Source organism: Pinus tabuliformis, chromosome 3_2 (genome assembly GCF_031772625.1).
Source record: "Pinus tabuliformis cultivar Carrire ecotype Pingquan chromosome 3_2, CPIR1, whole genome shotgun sequence".
Taxonomy (NCBI): domain Eukaryota; kingdom Viridiplantae; phylum Streptophyta; class Pinopsida; order Pinales; family Pinaceae; genus Pinus; species Pinus tabuliformis.
Genome location: NC_142302.1, coordinates 96,086,183 through 96,095,199, shown reverse-complemented (window position 1 = coordinate 96,095,199; position 9,017 = coordinate 96,086,183). Strand labels below are relative to the sequence as shown.

The following is a 9,017-nucleotide window of genomic DNA, read 5'->3' as shown; positions in this document are numbered from 1 at the left end:
TCTCTCTGTTCATGGCTTTAAAGCCAATCTATCTTCCACTGTTCGCTTCCCTTTCGGCTCTTCGGATTGCCTGCCTCTGTACGCTTGGAATTCCTTGCTCGGCATCATCATCACTGTAACGCTTCACAGAGAGGTGGCCACTTGTCTCCTCATGAGCTGCGCCAGCTCTTCCTCGTTGGTTTGGTTTTCCGGTTACATTGTGGAACGACTCATCGGCCACCTCAGCGATCAAATTGGACGTCAAACTTTTCCCTGTTGCGGCTTAATCCCTTGTCAAATCCGGTTTCCCCATCGGGCGCAATCTCCACCGTCAGATCTGGAGCCCCCAGATCCTACGACATTCACTCATGTCGCGCGGTTGACTTGCTCGATCGTTAGCCCGCGATGAGCGGCGGTTTTCTCTCTCCTTCGCCTGCCATGCGTTGGGCGCTGAATGGAATCGCTCGTTTTTCTCCAAATCCGCTTACCGCCCAAGGGTGCCCCCGATATACTGTCGGTTTTGAAGTGCGGGACCCTTTTTTCGCCTTAGCGCTTTCCCCACGGTTTTTCGGCTTCCCATGCGACTGAGCGCTTCGGGGCCTTTCCTTCTCGAGGGGTTTTGCCCTTCCGCTAATCGCGCATAAGAAACGACCTTCGTTTTTTGATTTGGATTTCCCAAGTGCTAGTTTGCGCCACTGCGCGGTCTTCACGACCCTCGGTCAACATGCTTTGACCGAAGGTCCTCGTTGCTCCGTGCTGGCTGCAAATCATCTTTGTTCAGAGGTTATTTCTGATAGGCTTCGACATCCGTAAGATTTTAACTCCGGTATGAGTCTTTACAGAGTTCGGGTAGCTTTAAGAGAGTTTAAGGATCCAATTTCGGATCAACTAAGGAGAATCGTTGTACCACTAGTGGATAGGAAGTTGCTACTCACAGTAACTGGTACACCTCATGGATGCTATAAGGAATGCATTGACCATCATCTAGTAAATCCATAAAAGTTAAGCATGCATCAAGGACAATCTTCCATGCATTGCTATGTTGCTTCACTTCATTGCTTCAACTACTATTTCTACCCTAATTTCTCCTTTATCTTTCTTGCTGCATGTCAGGTTTGGAACCCAAGATGCCGACACCACAACATTCCATGAAATGTTTACAGTTTCAATTTGGTCATCACCTTTTGCTTTGGTTTCCAACAAACTTGGATATATTATGTTGACCATGGTATCTAAGATATCATCTTGATAGGATGAAGAACCACTAGAAACAATACTCTTGTCATTTCTCAAAGCGAAGTGTAAAGAAGGCACCTCAAAGGTCCTTTCTCCATATCTTTGTGCAACATTGCATGAATCAGACATGCAACATAAGCCTTTCTCGCAATTATTTTCATACATAAACCCTTCTCCAGACTTTCTCTTTCATTCATGTTACTAAAGACATTGCACTCTAGTGTCACAGCATAACTCTTTCCACCATGCTCAATGCCAGAATCAACATAATCAGCAACAACAGGAACATGCAAATTTCTTCTTTTTATGATACCTGTTCCAGTATTACTTCAGTTCCCTCCTACACTTTCCAGTGTCTCTCTTGACATTGAAACTTTTGCATCATACTGAACGTGAGAATTACAAGCCTCACATTTTTTTGTTTGTTTTGATTGGATCTTGTCAACCATGCCCGACATTCGATGACCTGTTTTTCTTGTCACAGGAAAAGACTTTGCAGGTTGTTTATCATCCCCAGTAACTTGGTCCTTTTGTCTGTACTGCATATTTGTTGGAGGAACATCAAAAGTGGCTGCTTGAGGATGGGCAAGGGTTTTGGCAATGAACTATGTCTACCACTATTGTCAGTTAAGTTGGTCTCTCTAGGTTCCAGTGTTTTTGAAGGGTCAAAGCACTCTAGGTCACAAGGAGCAATTGTGGCAGCGATCACTAATAATGACATGTTTCCACAGTAAGAATTCTCCATATTCTGTTATCCTCATTTGCTTTTGAATCTAACAAAATCTGATGTCTGCAATGCTAAGGGATACTGCAAATCCGCATCTTTGTCTAGTACTTGGCACAATAAAGTTAGACTGCTTATCAGGTGTTGATGGATCTTCTAGTATATGAAGCATGTAGAATTGGAATCCACAAAATACATATTGTGAGCACTTTTCCTTACTCGACTGAGAAAGAAGCAGCATACTGACCCCCACCAGTGAAGGTGTATTGTGTAACAGTCCAGAAATAAAAACATGTAATTAATTAAATTAATCATGCGATTTATAATCAACACACAATTTATCAACTAATTAACATCAAATTTCAGAAATATGAGTAGAGACAATTTACTTGTGGCGATGATGTTTCTCACATGTGATTTCCGGGTTGAACGCTAGTTGAATTCTGCTAACTGCAACAAAGTCTTGGGGACGACTCTCCAGCCCTGTGGCGATGATGTTTCTCACTTGTGATTTCGGGGTTGAACGCTAGTTGAATTCTGCTAACGCAACAAAGTCTTGGGGACGACTCTCCAGCTCTGTGGCGATGATGTTTCTCACTTGTGATTTCGGGGTTGAACGCTAGATGAATTCTGCTAACTACAACAAACTCTTGGCCACCCAACCGTAGGCTCAATTGCAAAAAATCTTGCTACAACTAGCCACCCCCGAGCCCTCAATCAACGTACTATTGCCAGGGAATCCTTTGTCTCACAACACTATTCTTCCAAGAGAATGGATGATGGAATGCCTCTCATCTTCCTCACCATCTATTAAATAGAGCAAACATTGGAAAGGGAACCACATGCACACACTCCATGTGTCAACATGCAATTTTACTGCTTTCTTGTTTAATTTATTTTGTTTTTACTTTTTGATAGCTTTATTGATTTTTACTGCTTTTTTGTTTTATTTTTTTTGTTTTTACTTTTTGATAGCTTTACTTGTTTTTACTATTTTTCTGTTTATTTATATTTATATTTATTTAGAGCATTAGTATTGTTATTTATTATTTTATTTATTTATTATTGCTATTTATTTATTTATTGTTTATTATTTATTTTCTTGTATTTTAATATTATATTATATTATTTATTATTTATTATTAAGGGACATTACATATTGGAATATAAAAATAGAAGAGAGACGATAATAACATTCCCCGTCTGACTGTATGATTCTCCTATCCACCAAATAAATGTAACATGATATCCATTGAGAATTCAAATTGCATTTCTCAGTTCAATATTCATTGATTATGTTATTTATCAATATTGGAATTGAATATAGTGCTGGTGCAATCTTTGTAATGACTCCTATAACTACGAGGATTTCTGATTGTTAACATCGAGGATTTCTGATTGTTAACATTTGTAGGCATGTGCCTCAATTTTTTTTTAGCAACATTAGTAACAGGAGCCCATTTCTTACCAATGATCCGCCATGCAGGGATTGCAGGTGACACCCATAATAGCTTCCATAGAAGATAAATTCTGGAAAAAATGTTGAAACCAGGTCATTGTTCTAAGAGATCCTGCATGCAAGGCTGACACCCATAATAGCTTAAGAGATTATGTATGCAAGGATTGCATGTGACAACCGTAATAGCTTCTGTAGAAGATTGATTCTGCAAAAAATGTTGAAACCAGGTCGTTCTAATAGCCTGTCTAATTGATGGGTAACGAGCCATCAAATGTGCACAACTATGTCTTAAAGGTCTTGTTCATCACCTGGTGCTTCTGATCTCAGCCCGTTGACAAAGCTCCAAGCATTGAATAATGAGTTCAGATGCTTTGCTGAGATTTTCAGATTGAAACTCTGGAATTTGTGCAAACGAGTCTTCAGTTGACAGATCAAGAACTAAAGTGGATATAGTTGAAGACATGGCTATTGCCATAGAATCATGTCCTTTGGCTGTCCATGCTGCCAATACTGTTAAAACTGGAACGTTGTCAACCATCGTCACTTTAACCTGCATCTCATCACTCTTCAAAATAATGTTCATTATAATGTTACATGTTAGGAGAATTGTACCAACAGTTTCCTGGGAGATATCCTCAACTAACCTGGACAAGTATTGCAACACCTGTTTATGGCCTTCACATGACACCAACACATTGCAACCTTTACGGTCAATTGCAGTTTGACATAACATAGGAAGTGGGAACTGAAAAGAGAGAAAGGGTGTTTCTTCACTTTCCCCAGTAACAGAGAAAATATATGGCAGAAGCTCCTGAAATTGTTTTTGGTATGCTGATGGTGATTCTACGAGGTAACTGCCTATAATGCAGATGGATGCCAATAAATCATCGCTTAAACCATGCTAGATTCACTGATGCATTTGTCTTGCTTGTCGTAAGCATTTGATAACAACTTTATTATATTCTCCATCATTGTATATATATTTGCAAGGTTTTGCTGTCTTATGGTAACATCTTCCAGGTTAGAAGATACACCACTGCTAGAATCAAATTGGATATGAGCAACCTCATTTAATAAAACAATGATTTCGACCCTCGATGTTTCCAACAGACTCAAAAAGCACTTGTCCAAAGGAACTGTATTTTCATCTCCAGTTAAGTTCATTGGACCTGTTGACAACTCAAGTGTCAACTATATATAGTGTCAGACTCCATGCCAAAGCACATTTCAGAGTTTTCCATCATGGTCAAACAGTTAGAATTTCTGAACTTCTTCATGGTAATTGTTTGTTTTTGTTTTGTTTTGTTTTTTTTTTAAAGGAGAAATTCAAGATCGATATGAGGAAGCTTCACTTGGGGTTTTGAAATTTCTTTTCAATTCTAAAATAATTTTTGTAAGGAGGCCACAATCATTTTGGGCATTATTTCCCTAAGTCACAAGCCTAAGAGGCCTAATCCTTTCTCTTGGTGTGAAATCAATCAACCCTTGAACATCTTGCAGAGTTTGGTATTTTTCTAAGGGTTTCGATCTTGTTCCAAAGATATCCTATTCGATTTGGGCTTATAACTCAATTTTAATTTTTTTGAAGCATAAACCCCTTAGGCTGTGAGCAAGAGGAGGCTTCCTCTTATCCCCGTGTGCATGAACTATTCGAAATTGGGATGGCTTGGGTTTTGGAGTGATAGTTTGGTTGGTTCAAATTGTTTGAGGAAATCTCATTGCAATTCATTGGAAAAGCCTTGTAATATTCCTCGTTCATTTCTTGTAGCTTGAGGAGAGGTATTAGTCTTTCAAAGTTCAAGTCTTGTGAACTCTTTAAAAATTTGAAACTCTCTCATCTCAAGAGGGTTTTTCTCTTCGTAAATCTAATATATATATATATATATATATATATATTCTTGTGGGAGCTTGGGGTTTTGCCTCTATGGTATCCCTTCTCCTCATTGGGTAGGAGAGCTTCTTGGTTGATTGGTTCCTAACTTGTTAGACTAATTTAGTTTTCTTACATCTAGATCTGGTTTCTCTAATCTAATCTTCTAGTTGCTCATTGTTTAATCAACTTAGTTGGATTTGGCTTGGGGTTTTGCCTCTATGGTATCCCTTCTCCTCATTGGGTAGGAGAGCTTCTTGGTTGATTGGTTCCTAACTTGTTAGACTAATTTAGTTTTCTTACATCTAGATCTGGTTTCTCTAATCTAGTCTTCTAGTTGCTCATTGTTTAATCAACTTAGTTGGATTTGACTACTTGATCTAATTTGCATTTGAGTAGCTCTTGTCTTCTTCTCATTTGCATTCTAGTTGAAGTAGTATCTCTCTAAAATTTAGATCTAATTAGCAATCTCATCTGTCATCATTTCAAATTTCTATTTGTGCTTCATTGAATATTTCAAATTTGCTCTATTAGTCATTATAAATGAAATGAAATTCTTAATTAATATCCCAATAATTCATTTCACGTTCGACCGTTTTGGTTTCTATGAAGCACTTGTGATTGACATTTGAGCTAGCTAACATTAGATCTCATTTTCTTATGTTTCATTGAGCAACTTACAATTGTTTTATTTGGGATTTATTGGTCATATTAACACTCTAAAACACACATCTTAATTTGATTAATTGAAAGTGGAATTGTATTTTGTTATTGATATATTTAAAACATTTCACTTTTGAAGCATTGTGGTTAATCGCATTTGGAGCACTTGTATAACATTGAATATCTTTTGTTTTTTTGTTGTTTTGTTTTTGGTTTTCAGAAAGAAGAAAATGTTGATTTTATTATAGTAGAGTAAAACTAGTACATCAAGATCCATCTGGATACAACATGAAAAGCAACATATCATCACACAATCCATATAGAATACAGTAGCCCAGTGCAAAATCTCATATCAGATCAAGTCTAGTGTGATATACTATAAGAGTCCATGTCCTCCTATAGCATCCAGTATATGTCAAACTACAACCCTATAGTGAAAATATATAACCTTCGTTTAACATGGATATCATTTGCACTTTAGTTTTATTTTTGCATTTTTAAAATTTGCCTCCAAGAATAAGCTTGCTCGATTGAAATTTTAGGATCCCTGCCTAAATTTTATTTAATTTGATAAATTTGAGTTTGGAGCAAAGGTCAAAACACGAGACCTCACAATTTTCGTGTGGTCGAGCCCTTGTAGAAATGAAGACACGTGGTTTGTCTTGAAGTCTAGGAGGGTATTGTTAATGAAGGACTAGTGCCTCCTCGTCCTAGCTTTCTTGCAACTCACCTCAACCTTTACCAAGTTTTGAGAAATTGAGGGGAAGTCACACCATAGATTAGACATTTAATAAAATTTACCAAGACCACTTTTGTTACACACACACATAACTTTATCTCATCTCTCATTTGTTCACTGTACAAATCGATTTGTGAGCATTTCATTTTAATTGCAAGCATTGCTCTCATTTTGTACTTGTACTTGTCATTTGAATTATATGCTCATTTACTTTTGATGCCGATATATCTTATTGGAGCATCTATTTTAAAACTACAAGTATAAGTTTTATCAATCTTGCAAGTCTTTCTATCACTTATATCTCAATTTTGTACCTGATCTCTTATAATAACGCTTCTCTTGCAACATTGCCTATCTTGTAATTGGAAGCATCATTTTCTTATTTTGCAAGTATTGTAATTTTATTTGAGTATTCTTCAAAAGGCATTGGTATCTCATCTTTTATCGTATTGGATGTATTTGGTTTAATTGAACTTATCCCATTAATATTTATACTTGATCAATTTTTAATTCAAGTTATATTGAATGGTGATTGCCTTGCCCTTTATCTCCTAGAATTCGTTGTCTTCAACAAGTTTTCCTTTAATAATCATACTTAGGGACTACCCCCATAACTTAACTAGGAGAGAGCTTAAACGAAGCGAGTTGAGAATAGATGACAACCCATTCTTTGAGCATTGCACCTTGAAGACTACACCTTGTGGTGTTAAAAGGCTTTTCCCACATTTAGGTGTACATCTTAGGCGACAATAGGGCCTATCAATCAGTCCTCTCCAAACATCTTCGTCATTGACTTCACCAGAGAGTGTCAAATGCTTTTTATTGACAACTACATGATTTTGTAAAATTGTTTCAATGCCAAAACAAACATAGGTAAGGCCACAAAGGATCTTTGGAACTAGATTATAAAGCATTTCGGATAGGAATCAAATATTTTCGAGCAACAAGGGTTGAAATCAAAAGCAAAGCATCAAACTTATGTGATGTTTGCTAGATTGCAACCTGTCTAGAAATCACAACAACTGCAGACGCTAGATCATTTGCATATCCAAAGATCTCTATCTCCATAAGAATTTTTGCCGACAAAAATTGCATTGATTTTACTTTTTCTATAGATGGAAAATCAATTGGGAAATGATAAGTCTGATGATATTGGACTATGGGAAGCATTTATACACTGCTTTCTCCAAGAAGAACAATACTTCAAAATAACCATGGATCCAAGAGCGGTCTTGACCTCTTTCAACCTTTTAAGCTTGGTGAATTGGAAGACAAGTTGAGTATTTGCAATCTTTAATAGTCATAGATGTGTGTATGATTGTACTCTTTCTATTTATAGATAGTGAGGGCATTGGCGCAATTTTGTACAAAATTCTACATGTGGTGTCAATAATCATTGACTTGCTCATTCATCTCACATTTGAAGCAATAGATGGAAGTGCCAAATCCAAAGAATGACCAATGCAAGGTGTTAAAAATATCTATTGATTTCCACAATTATCTTGTAGCCTTGTGTTACACCCCATATTGTACAAGGTTCCACTTAATGATTTTCATTACATTGAGGGAGATTTGTTGATGGTTCCTTGGAAGTCTTTGGCTTGAGGGAGTTCCACTTTTCCTTGGTTGGATGATTGTGCTTGTTGTTTGGTGGTCTTCTTACATGTGCTTTCCTTGTTGATCACCCCTCAGTTGCATATTTTCTAGTGTCTTGGAGCATGCCATCTCATTATGGTGTGATTGTGGTACTTGCTTATCTTAGAGGTACTGCTCCTTTTATTATGGATGATGGGTTTAGCCCTTCAAGGGGTTAGATGATGGTGTTAGGAGGTAGATGTTTCATGATGTTGATGTTTCCTAATGTCTTGGTATGTTGTTGTATGATGTTGGTGTCACTAGGAGGGGGTGTTCTATATTGTCCTCACATATTGGATGTGTGACGAGGGACACGCTTGACGATTGGATGGGGTTAACACCTTTTTATGTATCCTTTTCTTGTGTTGTTTCTATAGTGGGATGATTATGTTGTCTTTGTGGGATTTTCCTAGGTGATATAACTTATTGATGTAACATGTGCTAGACATCACCTAGGGTGGAATTTGTTTCATGATGTTAGCACCTTTGTTAATATGTTACTTCCTAAGTTTGAGTTAGAAGGTGGGTTACTACATATGTTTTGGTGTTCTCTATCCTTTTTGAAAGGTTGGATGATGATTTTTTATGTAATAATTTCTTGGTGGTGGTTGACCTTAAGTTGAACTTTATGTTCTGTGGTTATCACAATGGTGTTTTGCTAGGGAGAACATTTTTTCTTTACATAGTACACCACTTTGTTAGAGTGCACCCT

At 37.2% G+C, this 9,017-nt stretch overlaps 1 pseudogene; it reads right to left on the bottom strand.

Annotated features, from left to right (window-relative positions):
- Window positions 1–3,428: 3,428 nt before the first annotated feature.
- Window positions 3,429–7,840, bottom strand: LOC149180002 (uncharacterized; annotated as a pseudogene).
- Window positions 7,841–9,017: the final 1,177 nt, after the last annotated feature.